This window comes from Canis lupus, chromosome 21 (assembly GCF_003254725.2).
Source record: "Canis lupus dingo isolate Sandy chromosome 21, ASM325472v2, whole genome shotgun sequence".
Classification (NCBI taxonomy): domain Eukaryota; kingdom Metazoa; phylum Chordata; class Mammalia; order Carnivora; family Canidae; genus Canis; species Canis lupus.
In genome coordinates this window covers 7,358,510-7,372,991 of record NC_064263.1, presented here as the reverse complement: position 1 = coordinate 7,372,991, position 14,482 = coordinate 7,358,510, and the positions used below count along the sequence as shown (strand labels likewise).

The following is a 14,482-nucleotide window of genomic DNA, read 5'->3' as shown; positions in this document are numbered from 1 at the left end:
TCCAGCAAACAGGAGGGGCCCCAACCACAGCACGACCAAAAGGCCACCTCACGCAACCCCCATTCAACACCAGCCAGGGGCAGGCGAAGGCCACCTGGGGAGCCGGGCCCCCAAGGTCACTGCTGTCCTGACTTGCCTGTCACCTCCCTTCCCTCTCAGTTTCTGGGTTATTGCTCTAACCCCGGGCCCATGTTGCCCATAAAAGATAAATGTCAGACGCAAAAGCTTAGCTTCAAGAGATTAGCAATTTCTGATGAACCTCAAAGAACAGAATGGACTTGAGAATGACAGGGTGGAGCTGGCTGGCTAGGGGGGAGGCGAGGTTCGAGGTTCGCCAGTGAATGTTCACGGAGCATCCAGGCACAATTCAGATATGCCCTCAGGGGGCTATTTACGGGAAGACTTGCAAAGAGGCGACTACAATCAAGCGTGGAAACACCAGGGTGGGGTGGAGGGAGCTTCACAGGGAAGGAGCCGTGGAAGAAGGGCAGCCCGGGGAGGGGCCCACAATGACCGAGCCGGGCTCATTAGGACGCACGTCACTGAGAAGGGGATGGTACTACGGGGGTTCCAAGCCTGGAGAAGTCACTATCCACCAGGAGGGAATAAAAAGGATGGACTTCAGGGCGCCTGGGTGGCTCCATCAGGTAAGCGTCTGCCTCTTGATTTCGACCCAGGTCGTGGTCTTGAGAAAGGGACAACTGAGGCCAGTTAGGGAGAGAGAGGTAAGGGCACTATGCGCTCAGGCTCAGAGAAATCCCAGATGTGGAGAAATGCTGTGGACAAGATATTAACCAGAGGGAAGGGGACATAACAAATCCACCTGTTGGTTCTAAATATAGACGAGATATTTTCATAACATTTACAAATCCATGTTGTTCATCTTAAATGTTATAGACAAGAAATTTACTAAGTTCCCTGGTCAGTTTTCTATAAAAGGCCCACCATAAAAGCCCTCGACGGTGACCTATCAGGGCCACTCTCCCTCTAGGGTACACCTTCGCTTTCCTTTCTGTTCCTACCTTCATTTAATAAACTTTCATTTCACTTCACCCTTTTGCCCACGAGATTCATCTTTCAACTCTGGGAGACAAGAACCCTGCAACCCAGCAACAGTCTCAGGGTCATGAGATCAAGCTGAGCCCTGGGTCTGGCTCTACACTCAGCAGGGAATCAGCTTTAGTCTTGCTCTCCCCCAACCCTATATGGGCTTTCTCTAAAATAAATAAACTAAATCTTAAAAACATACAAACAAACAAACAAACAAATAAATAAAAGGCTTGATTGCCAGGGAAGTAGCACTGGTTAAGACCTTCAGGGATCAACAAGAACCTGGCCAGGCAGAGAAGAGAAAAGAGTACATACAGGACTGGGCATGTTTGAGGAATGCCAGCAACAGTCATCTCTCCCCAAACACTGGCTTCCTTTAGAAGAGAATTTCAGTAGGTACAAATTTACTTCCTGCTTACCTTTTAACTTCAAGAACTGCAGTTTCAGGACTTCAGCAAAATGATTTCCAGTAAAGGTGACTCGAGTTGTTCCTGTTGAGAAATCAGAATAAGAGGCATAAGACGTTTGGGGGAGCTACCCGTCCACAGACTCCTTTTGTGGGATCATCCCCCCCAGTCCATGAGGAGAGGGCAGTCCCATGACACCCCTCCCCAAACTAATGACATGGACACTTGCCCCTGCCAGCTACACTGCCTCCCTCTCACCTTGCCTCATTTGAGGATGAAGATGTGCCAACTTAGGCAAGCAGCAGTGAGATCTCACCCCGAGAAAGACACACACATGCATACAGGAGATGAGCAGGAACGTGCACTGTGCTGCCCCTGAATTAAAGAGCCTTCCCAATGCAGTTTCCAGCAGGCTGGTGGAGCTTTGCTCCCTGCATTCCTGAGATCTGAGATTCCTAGAACAAACCCTCTGCCAAGGTAAGCTGGCTGGAGAGCATGGCTGTTCCTTGCAACCCAAAACCAATGACTTAAGAATAAGAGGTCCGGGGTTGGGACCAGAAAAAGAACAGAAGGAGGGGGTGAAGAAAGAGAGGCATCTGGGACAAAGCCTTGAGAAAAATAAAAGAAGATGGAAGAAAGCGTCCTGGACCTCTCAACCCTGTCCCATAACAGCTGAGAGGGAAGGATGGGAGGGATGTGTGAGACCCAGAGAGTAGACTCGACAGAGAATTCCTAAAATCCCAGCAGTATTAAACATTAAGATAGAGGCCTAGATATTGGTGAAAGGGGGCTCTTAATATAGGCATTATCCATAACAAATTAAAGCAATTCTTCCAAAGAATTCTGAAAAGCACCTATAGCAAACGAGGAATAATTAACTATATAACATCCATCTCTAATAAAATAAGAAGTGTAATAATTTGAAGATTGACTTACTGTGGAGTTGTTTTTTTTTGTTTGCTTGTTTTTGGGGTTTTTTTTTTTTTGGTCTAAAACAACAAACATTTTATTTATTCATGGCCTGGTGGGTTTGGTTTTATTTATTCAAGGTTTGGTAGGTCAACAATTAGTGCTGGGCTCGGCCAGGTATTTTTTGTCTGGTCTTGTCTGGTTCACATATGGAGCTACAGTCAGCTCAACTGGGCTGGGTGGTAGACCAGAAGACTTAGCTCACACACTAGCTAAGTCTTGTCTGCTTACTTGGTTTGTTTTAGTAAATGTAAGTCCCCCCCACCCCGAGAGCTTCAAAGATGTATGCCTACTATCCCCTTGCCATATTTTTCCATTGGTTCTTGAGTTGGTCAACTATGAACTCACCCACTGCAGGGCTTCACAAATCTAACCTCTTCTAGGCCCCTCTACCAAGGAGCGATGATCTTGGTGAGTGAAAGGGAGGGGTGAAAGGCAGAGATGGAAAGGTTCTTCAGGAGCCCTGAATGCTGAGTTAAGTTGGACGGACTTTATTCCAGCAGCATGAGAGTCCAGATGACAGTCATCTAATCACATATTCTCCAAGAGATAATTACCACTCAGATAATGTAGAAAATTAAAATTGGGCTGCAGAGGGAAAATACGACCCAAACCACAGAGACTGAAGCAATGAAGTCAACAGCAAGCCGTGACCTTTACCTCTGACAGGATCCCTTGCCTGCTACTGTTGGCCATCAGCAGCAAAGACTTTACAAGGTTCCCCTGCTTCTGGGCCTTCTAAGCAGCTCAGTGCCCCAGGGGTTCCCTGGAGCATCCACTTTCACTCAGCAGGTCACAGAAAAGCACCAGGGATACCAGCTGACCAGCAGAACAAGCTGAAGGGCTGCACTCCAGGCTGCTCACCCCAGGCCCGGGTCCCGGGAGGCTGGCACCACATCCTGTCTCTCTATTCCAAGCAGCAGAGGCACCTGTGCTCTAATCTCCATCCTACCACCTCTTCTCTGGGCCTCTATCTCCTCGACCATAAAAAGAGGGAGGGAGACTAGACCACTGATACTCAAAAAGTTGGTGGTCATCCACCAACTCTTCACTGCTGGTTCACACCTTTTCCAGATTCTGGTGGCTATTGGCATTCCTTGGCTTGTGGCCACACCTCTCCTCCACTTCACTGTCTTCTCTGTGTGACATCTCCTTCTTCCCCTCTCTTATAAGGGCCTTGTGATGGCACTGAGGGCCTACCTGGATAATCCAAGGTTATTTCATCTCAAAAATCCTTATCTTAATCACATCTACAAAGACCTTTTCTCTAAATAAGGTAATATTATTTGGGCACATCTCTGGGGCTACCATTTAGCCCACAATAACTGATCTGGATATTGCCCAATGTGTGTGTGACCAGCTGTACCTGGTATGCACTGCACACTCATATCAGAGCACCACTGGGGGAGAAAGACCACCACCCTTTCACTCAGCTAGGATCCCTGCTCTTCCTCTGCTGCCCTGGGGCAGTCATATTGCAGTGGGCACCCCCTGGGAAAGGAAAGGAGGTTAACAGGTGGTAGGGGTACAAAACACAGGTACAGACTTTCCCTCAGGCCTTCCCAAGCTGGTCTCCCACCTTCTTTAGCAGGTAGCGGACAAGCTGCCCCTTCCTTACCCCATTGTCCTGTCCTTCAAGCAGCTTTAGTTGTAAAGTAATTAAATTGATCTGTTTTCTGTTCCAGTGTTTTCAGAGCTTTCAATGTCCAAGTTTGAGAACACAAATAAAACCGTTTTACTAAAATCCTTGTATACCTAGCACTGTCCTGCCACTAACATGTCCTCTCCCCAACACCCTTCCCTGTAGCCTCAAAAACACTCAGGTTTCCTAACAAAATGGAGAAAGCACTGGAAGACTTGACAAGGCAGGGACAGAATTTCACTAGAAGTTTTCTTGCTTTGCAAGAATAGTTCTTGCTAAAGGAACCACTATGTTGAAACCCTCTGCTATGTTACACATCAGCTTTAAAGGGCAGACGATGTAAAAAATGGCTGAGAATGTATAAAATGATAACACTCGATTCAGGTATGGCCACAGTAAAAGAGGCACTCTGTTCATTCAGCTACTACTGGGAGTTATGTAACAGGCATAATCTTTCTGGAAAGCAATTTGGCAAATTCTTATTAAATAGCTTAAATCGTAATTTCTTTTTTTTTTTTTTTTCGTAATTTCATTTTCAGAACACTACGGTAGAGAATGAAGCAGAAATGAGGACAAACCTCAATGCTCAAAGGTACCCATGACAGCGTTAGACATGAGATAAAAAACTGGAAATAAACTTACTAGCCAACAAACAGAAATGATGTGATAAATTATTTGTGTTCACAAATACGGTTTATGCAGCTATTAAAATCACATTTTACATGGGAGTGCCTGGGTGGCTCAGTCAGTTAAGCATATGCCTTTGGCTCAGGTCATGATCCCCAGGTCCTGGGGTCGAGCCCTGCATCTAGCTCCCTAATAAGTGGGGAGTCTGCTTCTCCCTCTCATCCCACTCATTCTCTATCTCTCTCAAATAAATAAAAATCTTTAAAAAAAATAAAAAATATATTTTAAATATAAATGACACTTTACAAAGAATTTTTAATGAAAATAACAATCACAATGATAACAGCTAATCCTTACATGGGCCAGGCATAACTTAAGCTTATTATTCCCACTTTACAGATCAGAAAATGGAGGCAGCAAGAATTAAGACACTTGCCCAAAGTCATCCTGCCAGCAGGAGATAGCGCTGGGGTTTAAGCCCACCCAGTCTGGCTCCAAAGTCCATACTCTTGAGCCCTGTGGCAGGCTAAAAACTGGCCCCAAAGATATCATGACCTAAACCTGGAACCTGTCACCTTATACAAAAAAACGGTCTCTGCAGATGTGATTAAGAGAAGAATCTCAGAGGCCCTGGGTGGCACAGTGAGTTAAGCATCTGATTCTTGGTTTCAGCTCAGGTCGTGATCTCAGGATGGTGAAATCCAGCCTGCATGGGGCTCCACACTCATTGTGGAGTCTGCTTAAGACTCTCTCTGCTCTCCCCCCACCACATGCATTCTCTCAAATAAATAAACCTTAAAACAAAACTTAAAAAATAAGATACGAATCTTACAATGAGGAGATACCCTCAATTATCCGAGTGGACCCTACAGGCCACCACCAGTGTCCTCATAAGAGAGGCAGAGATTACACACACACACACACAAAGCACATGAGGCAGATATGGGAGATGAGGCCACATGCCAAGGAATGCCAAGGGTAGGACAAGGAGTGGCTTCTCCCTAGAGCCTCCAGAGGGAGCACAGCCTTGCCTATACCTTGCCCAGAACTTCTGGCCTCCAGAACTGAAAGAGAATCACTTTCTGTTGTTGTAAGCCTCTCCATTTATGGAAATTTGTTACAGCAGCCCCAGGAAGCTAGCATAAGTTCCTATGCTGCTCTGCTCTCAATGCAAGAGAAAAATATTCTTATGTGAAATAGGAAAAGTAGAAATAGAAATTTATACACAATGCTCTTAATTATGCGTACAAAAATGCATGCAAATACAACAAATGGTTTGTAGTGATTATCTCTGAGTACTAGAATTATGGGTAATTTTCAGCATTATGCCTTTTGATATTTTTCCAAGTTTTTACAATTAGTGTGAATTACTTTTATAAAGGGAAGAAAATTATTTTTTAAAAAATTAGCAACTCATGATATTCCTATAACTCTAACTCAATCACAAAAATTAGAAAACAGGAGGGGCCAAACTCCCTGAGAAGATGATTTCTTCAGTCTCAGAGCAACACCTGTAAAATCAGGAATCCAGATGCATGCCGTTCTCAAAGTCACTCCACTCAACCCTCGGCCTCTTTAAAGCCTATTAATTTTCAGACTCCGGCAGGAACACGACGTGGCTGAAAAAGTTTCAGGCTTTGAAACAAAAAGGATAACTGGAGCTGGTAAATGTTTTCCTGTCTATGGATCCATATGATGGGGTATGAGGAGGGGAGCAAGGGAGATTTTTTATGCATTCCCAGAGCTCATCCAGCCCAAAGCAGTGTGGGCCATGTGCCAAGAACCAAAAGCACTGGTTAATAAACATGTAAATGTTTGATTTCTCTGTAGGTGACTTCACAGAATGAAACATCAAATTAAACACTAGGTTAATCTTCTTACCGAAGTCCTGACTCCAAGGCTATTCTGACACAAAACCCTCCCACTGGCATCTGCACAGGCATCAGAAGACCAAAGACCAATTTTACCGTATCGACATCACATCCCTTGATTAAATAGATTCATGGAAAGAGTGTATTAACATCCCCAACCCCCCTTTTATGGGAGATACTGGATCAAAATAGAAAGTAGGATGTGTTGTGTGTTTTGTTTGGAGTGGAAGGGAAGGGAAGATCGCTGGTCCCCTCCACAATGCGCCAGGTCAGAGCAGTGGAGCGTGAAAAGCACATTATTAGGTTTTATTCAGCCCACCCTGTGCTGTACGGTACAGCGAGTCTGGGCCCTGGGCTGATGAGACCACAGTGCGGAGCTCATTCTTTAGTGTCAGATTCTTCAGAGCACACTTACTCATTCTTTGTTCAGCCAATCAATGTATACACACACCTACTATGTGCGAGGCACTGAGTGGTGGTTGGCTCACATTCTAAAAGATCATATTTCTGAAGCACTATCCTCTCAGGTGAAACGAGTGGGCAAATAGCCCACATCTTAATGATCTTCATTAGTTGTTTGGATCACAGGGATACCAGCCGTGGCCAAGTATTGCAAGGAATACCTAAACAGATCGGGCAGAGTCTTGAAAATGGGAAAAAAACAGAAAGCAAATGGTTTAGCACTGTGTATCTTCCTTTTCTCCAAATCTTTTTATTTTATTCATTTATTTATTTTTGCTCGCATTGCATGCTTAAATCTACTAGCACTTAACCTTAGGAGGTACTCATAAAATATCTGAGATATAACTAATGGACACAAGTAATCAGTTTCATCTGTAAAAGTAGAAAAGCCAGGCTACACCATGATTTCCCAAGGAAAATTCTGAGAACCCTAATACTTTGAGATATGCCAAGAAAAGGAGGTTCACATGCCATTCATCTTGGGAAATACCACACTCTGTGGCCTCCCACCCCCCTTCAGGAGTCACAGTGCACATTACACACAGTGAAGGATCTGCGAAATCCTTCAATTCAAAGCTTGCTTACTATCCCCAAATCTAGTCAAGCACAGATGCCCCTCATGCTTAACACTTACTGACATCACAGAGAACCAATGTTCTAAGGAAATTCTGGAAAAACACTGGCCCAAACGCTTCACTGGTTCAAAAAACATTTATTAAGCCCTTGCAATAATGATATGATGATGATGAAAGAGCCAAAACGGAACGAGTTAGCATTTAATAGGTACAATCCTTGGCATTACTGCCACCAAGATAAATATATGAAACCTGGCTCACAGTGTACAGTCTACTGGAAGAGCCCTGAGAACATGATCAGTAAAACCAGTATATATAAAAAATCATGTATATGTGTGTACACATACTTGCACACAAGGATGGAGAGCTGGTGAGGACAAGTGTTCCTGGTAGATGGGAAGCAAGAGACTCCACTGTGTGTGGATGAATGAAGACAATTTGGTTTTCAAAGTATGGTCCAAGACCCTCTCGAGGGTTACTGCAAGGCCAAAACTATCTTCAACTGTGTTGACATTTGCAATGATGGTACAAAAGCAACGACAGGTAAACCTGCTGGTGCCTTTGCAAAAATCGAGGAGTGGCATCGGACCATATTAGTAGTCACCGTATTCCCCACCACCATGCACTCACCATTAAAAAAAAAAAGTCAATTTCATCTAAGAATGTCCTTGATGAAGCAGTAAAAAAGTATTAATTGTATTAAATATCGACCATTAAGTACACATCTTTTTAATATCCCATCTGACAAGATGGTAAGCACTCATAAAGCACTTCTGCTGCCAGCCAAAGTGTGATGGTTGTCAGGAAGGAAAAGCACTCGTGACAGAGCTGCAAGATGGATCAGCCACTCTTTTTCATGAAACACCATTTTTATTCAAAAGAATTAACAGAAAAACTGTGGTTATTCAGACTTGGGTATTTGTAGAAATTTTCTCAAAAATGAATAACATAAGCTGGTTATTTCAAGAAAAACTGATGATGTTTGCTGCTAAAAAAAAAAAATGAGCTTTTGAGCAGAAACTAAAATTTTGAAAAACTTGTATCAGCCACTGTGAGCTTTGGAGCATCCCAATACATATAGACTTTTCAGATGAGGATGGTAGTAATATTAACAAAAGTACTATTTTCCAAATGGCTAAGGTGTGATGTTTCAAAATGCATAAAAGATCCTTCCAATCTGCAAGGTGGACCAACAGATTTTAATGTAACAAAGTATGAAAAGTCCATTGATGGGATATCCGATTCTCCACTTCAACAATCACTTGTCAAGCTCTGTTCAAAGACTATCCACAATTTACTGAAAAGGTCATTAAAACACTCCTCCCTTCTCCAACTAAGTTTCTGTGTAAGGCTGTATTGTCTTCACACAGTTCACCCAACACAACATATTGCAATAGGATGGCTGTAGAAGCATTAGTGAGAATCCATCTGTCTTCTGAGAAAGCAGGCTTCAAAGAGATCTGGACAAATGTGAAACAAAGTCACTCTTCCATTAAATGTTTTTTATCTTAGAAATCGTTAACTTCCATTAAAAATATTACTTACGTCACCATGTAATGGGTTTATTACTGCTATATTTAAGCTAATTGAATAAGTATTTTAAACCTTTTCAATTTCAATTTCTAATATAGGCTGCGAGATTGCTAGATATGGTCCATGTATTTGAAAGTTCTTTGGGGAAATCATTAATTTTTAAGAATTTTGTTTTGTTCTGAAACAAAAAGTTTGAGAACAGCTGGTCTCGTGGCCAGGGAGCAGGGAGGCGCAGCAGGTGGTGTGTGGAGAAGAGGCAGCAGGGAAGGACACCCGTGGTCTCCCACACAATGACGAGGTGTTCTGATCTGATCTTACAAGAGCTAGGGAACCGGGTAGAAACTGACCGGGTATGGACAGATCTGCTTTGAGAAAGAGCAGGGACACCACAAAGGGGCCCGTTACTCCAGGAGCATACAATTCCAAAAACAAGTCTGTGTGCTAGGAAGTCAAACCGTAGCACTCTGGAGGTCCATTGTAACAATCGGGGGAAAATGAAAGACCAGTTTCTGTAAGAGAGCAGGAACAGAAAAGTATCAACATTTAATGATGGAAAGGAAAGAAGTGGAGCCTTGCAGAACAGACTGGCAACCAAAAGGAGGGAAGGATTCAGTAACAAAGAGCAAGGCTCTTGTTACTGAGGATGCCACAGTCAAGATGCATTTCAGGCAAGTTTGGAAAATAAAATAAAAATAAAGGAGCCAGCAAAGAGCAATAAACTGCAGCAGTAAAAGGGGGAATGAATATAGCCTGGAGAAGACAAACAGAAGTGTTTAGAAATAAAAAGAGTAGGGAAGAAGGGAAACCAGCTCCCGTTTCCAGAGTGTGAGCTCCACCACCACATGGGCAGGAGCAGATGGGGCAGGAAGCACTGCAGGAGCCCATGAGAGTCCCGCAGCGCCCCCCAGAGGAATGGGAAGGCCGGCCTAGACAGCCAGGCCGCTTGAGCAAGTGGCTCACCCAGGGAGACCTGGATTATACCAACCCAGAACACAGACTGTGTAAAACAGACAAAACACAACTATTGAAAGTTGCTCACAAGGAGCCTACAGTCGTTACTAAGTTAAGAAGAAGAAAGAAGAAAGGAGAGAAGAGAGAAGAGGAAGAAGAGAAGAAGTAGGAGGAGGAGGAGGAGGAGGAGGAGGAAGGTAGTTGTAACTGAAATGAGAATGGTGTCCTAGAGAGAACTCCAGCTGGAAGATCTTGGGAAGGTGCTTGAACTCACTGGACCTTGGTTTTCTCTTCTGCAACATGAGGAGTCTACTATGGACGTCCCAAAGTTGGGGGTGGGGAGAATAACACATCGCAGACACTCTGAGCACACATCTGGCATATGGCAGATACTCATTGAACAAAAGCTGTAATTATCATCACTGTAGTTATGATATCAGGGCCAAAGCAGAATGTAGAATAGCCATTCACTAAAACTGGCCATGAAACCCCCAAAGTCAAACATCAAGGTTTTAAAAATCACCAGTATATAAGCACAGAGAAAAAAATCTGAATGGCTTTGCCCGAGGCTACGCTCACTCAACAGATGAGAGAACTGCCCTTGACCTTGGTTGGGCCTGGTATCACGGGGCCTGCAGGGTCCCTCCACTAACAAAGGAACACTGTCAAGCACAAAAAGATCCAAGTAGGAAGGAAGGGAAACAACCAAACCACCTTCCTGAACAGCCAACACTGCTACATCTCCTGACCACCATGATCAGCCCTGATGGAGGGGGGTATATGGTCATCACCCCCATTTTAGGAACCAGAAGCAGTCCCATGGCTGAATCGCAGAGAAGTAGGGTAGCCAAGGCCTCTATCTCTAGACCTGGGGATCTAGAACTCTTTCACAAGACCACAATGCCCATCCCCACAGGAACTGGAGGGCCCTCCCCACAGATGTGGGCCAGCAGCTCTTCACCCAGTTAGAACAGAACACTGGGAATCCACTGGTTTAAAAGATAATCTCAAACAAACAAACTCACTCAAGGGGCACCTGGGTGGCTCAGTTGGTAAAGCATCTGCCTTCAGCTCAGGTCATGATATCAGGGTCCTGGGATTGAGCCCTTTATTGGGCTCCCTGATTCACAGGGAGTCTGCTTCTCCCTCTGTCTGTCTGCTGCTCTCCCTGCTTATGCTCTCTCTGTGTTAAATAAATAAATAGAATCTTAAAAAAAAAAAAAAAAAAACTACTCAAAAGATTCTGAACCATCTATAGAGGTAAACATGGTCAATCAAAGAAATGCTTTCTAGAAAGGTCAGATAGGAAAAGGAGAGTAAAGAAGATTTTGATAGATATAGTCAATGCAGTCAAAAATGAGACTCCTGCCTTTCTTTATCATCCCTGGTTAACAGAATCCCCGGGCCTGGGCTTGTGAGCCAGTTCTACGTGACCCTGCTCCAGAGAGACATCTAGCGAACAAGGAGCTGTTTCTTTATGGACGTAGTAAGTGCTGTGAACTTGCAGGCCAGGTTACCATGTGGCAGGTCATGAAGGGCCTGGCTGAGTCCGAGAGGTGAAGGGAGCACATGCAGAGGCCCCAAGGGGGTCTCAATCCCACGAGACAGAAAGAGCTATAAGGCTTAAGCGGCCAGCAGGGACCAGGCTGCACAAGCCTTGTGAGCGCCCAGACTGTATTTCTCCCCAGAGCATGTGACCCTGCTCTAGAAAAGCAGCATCCAATTTGCATTGTAAAAAGTTATTTCTTGTGGCCCCAGCTCAGAGTGAAAGCATAGATGTCTGTCAAACAGAAACTTCCCAACTTTTTATAACTTATAGAATGAGAAAGACATTTTACTCTGCAACCCAGTACATGTGCACATACACACGCACACACAGAGCCTATGCGAGGCAGGCCAGCCCTCGGCTGGAACCCTGACATTCTCTGTGACTCTAAGCCAGTTTCTCAACTTCCCTGAGCCTGTTTCCTCATCTGAAAACAGGAATAATAATAATGCCTCCTGCATTGGGTTGTGGGGCATAAATTAGCCAATATATGTAAAACCCTTAGCAACTTTAGTAATCTTTTTCTATATGACTATTATTATACACAAATACATGTTTCACAAAATAAAATTCCACCTTACTACATGCACTGCACTCTAATGGTTTCCCATTCTCCTTTCCTTCCTTTCTCTGTCTCCCTTTTTTTTTTTTTTATGATTTTATTTATTTCTTCATGAGAGACACCCAGAGAGAGAGGGGCAGAGACACAGGCAGAGGGAGAAGGCTCTGGCAGGGAATCTGATGTGAGACTTGATCCCAGGACCCTGGGATCACAACCTGAGCCAAAGGCAGATGCTCAACAACGGAACCACCCACGTGCCCATCTCTCTTTTTTTAAGGCTTGTAAATACCCCTAAATTACTTCCAGAACCCAGTAACCAGTAACTAGAGTCATCAGCTACAGTTGGAGTTGGTAGCTTGGGCTGGGGTGATGGCAGTGGAGAAGCAGGAGGGGACAGAGCTAACAGGACTCCATGACAACCAGATACAGGGGTGAGAGAGAGGGAAGTGGCACAAGGGCTCTCAGGCTCTGATGATGGTGCCATTTCTGAGACAGGGAAGCCTGGGGAGGTGCAAGTGTAAATCTGTGGGAGGACAGAGATCAGACTCGTGAGTCTAGATACTCTCTTTCCGTCTAGACTTTCCGCCTGGAGGAGGATTTGGGTGGGGGTGACGGAAGGAACCTTCCCTGAAACACTTCACCAAGCAGGGACCCACGCAGAGAAATTTCACATCAGGACCGCAGATCCTAATAAAGAAGGCATTCTTACAGACTGCGCTCGGGGAGGTGGACAGCTTTCGTGAACCAAGCACAGCACCAAGTCGTTGATGGAGGAACGTGGGGACTTGGGACTCCTGCCAATGCCTTTCCTTATCTGATCAACATGAAGCACTAATCACATTTAATTAGAGGCCATGTGCCCCTCTGTTTCCTCCGCTAGGCGAGCCACTTCGAGGCAGGGACCACCCTGCTCAATCTTTCTCCTCCCCAGGCCTCCCTAGCATGCTGCCCTGCCTGCTGCCTATAGTAGGTGTTCAACAAACATCCACCGAATGAATGCCGGTGATTCCACACAGTAAAATTCCCAAAAAGGCCACTTATGTTGCAGGAAACTAAGATAAGGCAGAGCAAATGGGGGGGGGGAGGGGACAGAATTTACTGGGAGAATTCTGATCATTGAAGGGTGCATGCCAACAAAAAGCCAACTGTTCACAGAGAAAATGAATTTTCAAGAAAATGTTAAATTCTGTAATGTGCGATGGGTATGGATCTTCATCACCATGACCAGAAACACGAAGCAGGTCTGTGATGGAGTCAGGAAGACAAAAGAATATAAAACAGGGAAAATGAAGCATAATAGGTATATATCATTTGGCCTCTTCCAGAGAGCACCCTGAATGTTCAGTTCTTGGCCTCTCTTCTCTTGCCTCTTCCCCTCATCAGCTCTAGGCCTTCCGGTGATGCCTCTCTGTTTCCAATCCTCTACCATCCTTGACAGCCCAATACCTGTTGCGTTATGTGTTTCTTTCTCTAAATACATAACTTGTTTCCCCAGGAGACAGGAAAGTGGTTCCTCACATTCTGATCCACTGCACCTCACCTCTGGCACAGACGAGGCACCCCATGGTGGTTGATAAATTGATTTTTACTCTGATTATTTAATTTTGTCATTAAATGCCAAATCCAGACACGTAATTTCTAGTCTTACCCCCTTTAGTGGCAACTGTTACTAACACTAGGATTTTTAATAGTAGCAGCCACATTTATCCAGCACCTACCACATATAAGACACGGCTAAGGACTGTAAATACATCTTCTCCGGTAACTCTCAATCTGCAGGGTTGGGATTATTATTCCCATTTTACAAGCGGCAAGATTGAAGCTCAAAGACAATACAGGTTAGCAAGTAGCAACACCAGGATTCAAACCCAAGGCGACCTAACTTCAAAGTCAAATAAATGCACACTCTAGAATTTCAGCACTAGTTTCTCTAGCATGGAAATGTAGGGAACAGCCCATCTGATATGGAGTCCATCCTCAGTGCTCACCAAGACATGATTAGAGCTCACCTCAGAGAAAGCTTTTGTAGATCTGAAAGGGCCCTAACTGACCAACACCCATTCATTCATTGCCTATGAATACCTAAATCGGGCCAAGCTTGTTTTAATTCTGTGATTAAAAAAAAAAAAAAAGGAATATGCTAACAGCATCATTTGTTTCTAAAAGAACATTTAAGGGACGCCTGGGTGGCTCAGTGGTTGAGTGTCTCTGCCTTTGGCTCAGGTCGTGATCTCAGGGGTCCTGGGATCGAGTCCTGCATCAGGCCTGCTTCTCCCTCTGCCTATGT

General features: G+C 44.5%; 1 protein-coding gene across 8 annotated transcripts in view; it reads right to left on the bottom strand.

The window, feature by feature from the left end:
- The window catches only part of SMCO4 (single-pass membrane protein with coiled-coil domains 4), a 62,872-nt gene that overhangs the window by 19,939 nt on the left and 28,451 nt on the right, over positions 1–14,482 (bottom strand). For 6 of the 8 annotated variants that reach the window (XR_007404521.1, XR_003124982.2, XR_004807984.2 and 3 more), the window contains exon 2: positions 1,470–1,541. The gene's annotated coding sequence lies outside the window, so the exon portion shown is untranslated. Of the gene's footprint in view, positions 1–1,469; positions 1,542–1,715; positions 1,738–7,017; positions 7,040–14,482 lie in introns of those variants that run through there. The other 2 variants (XR_004807986.1, XR_003124981.3) reach the window with 2 other exon arrangements.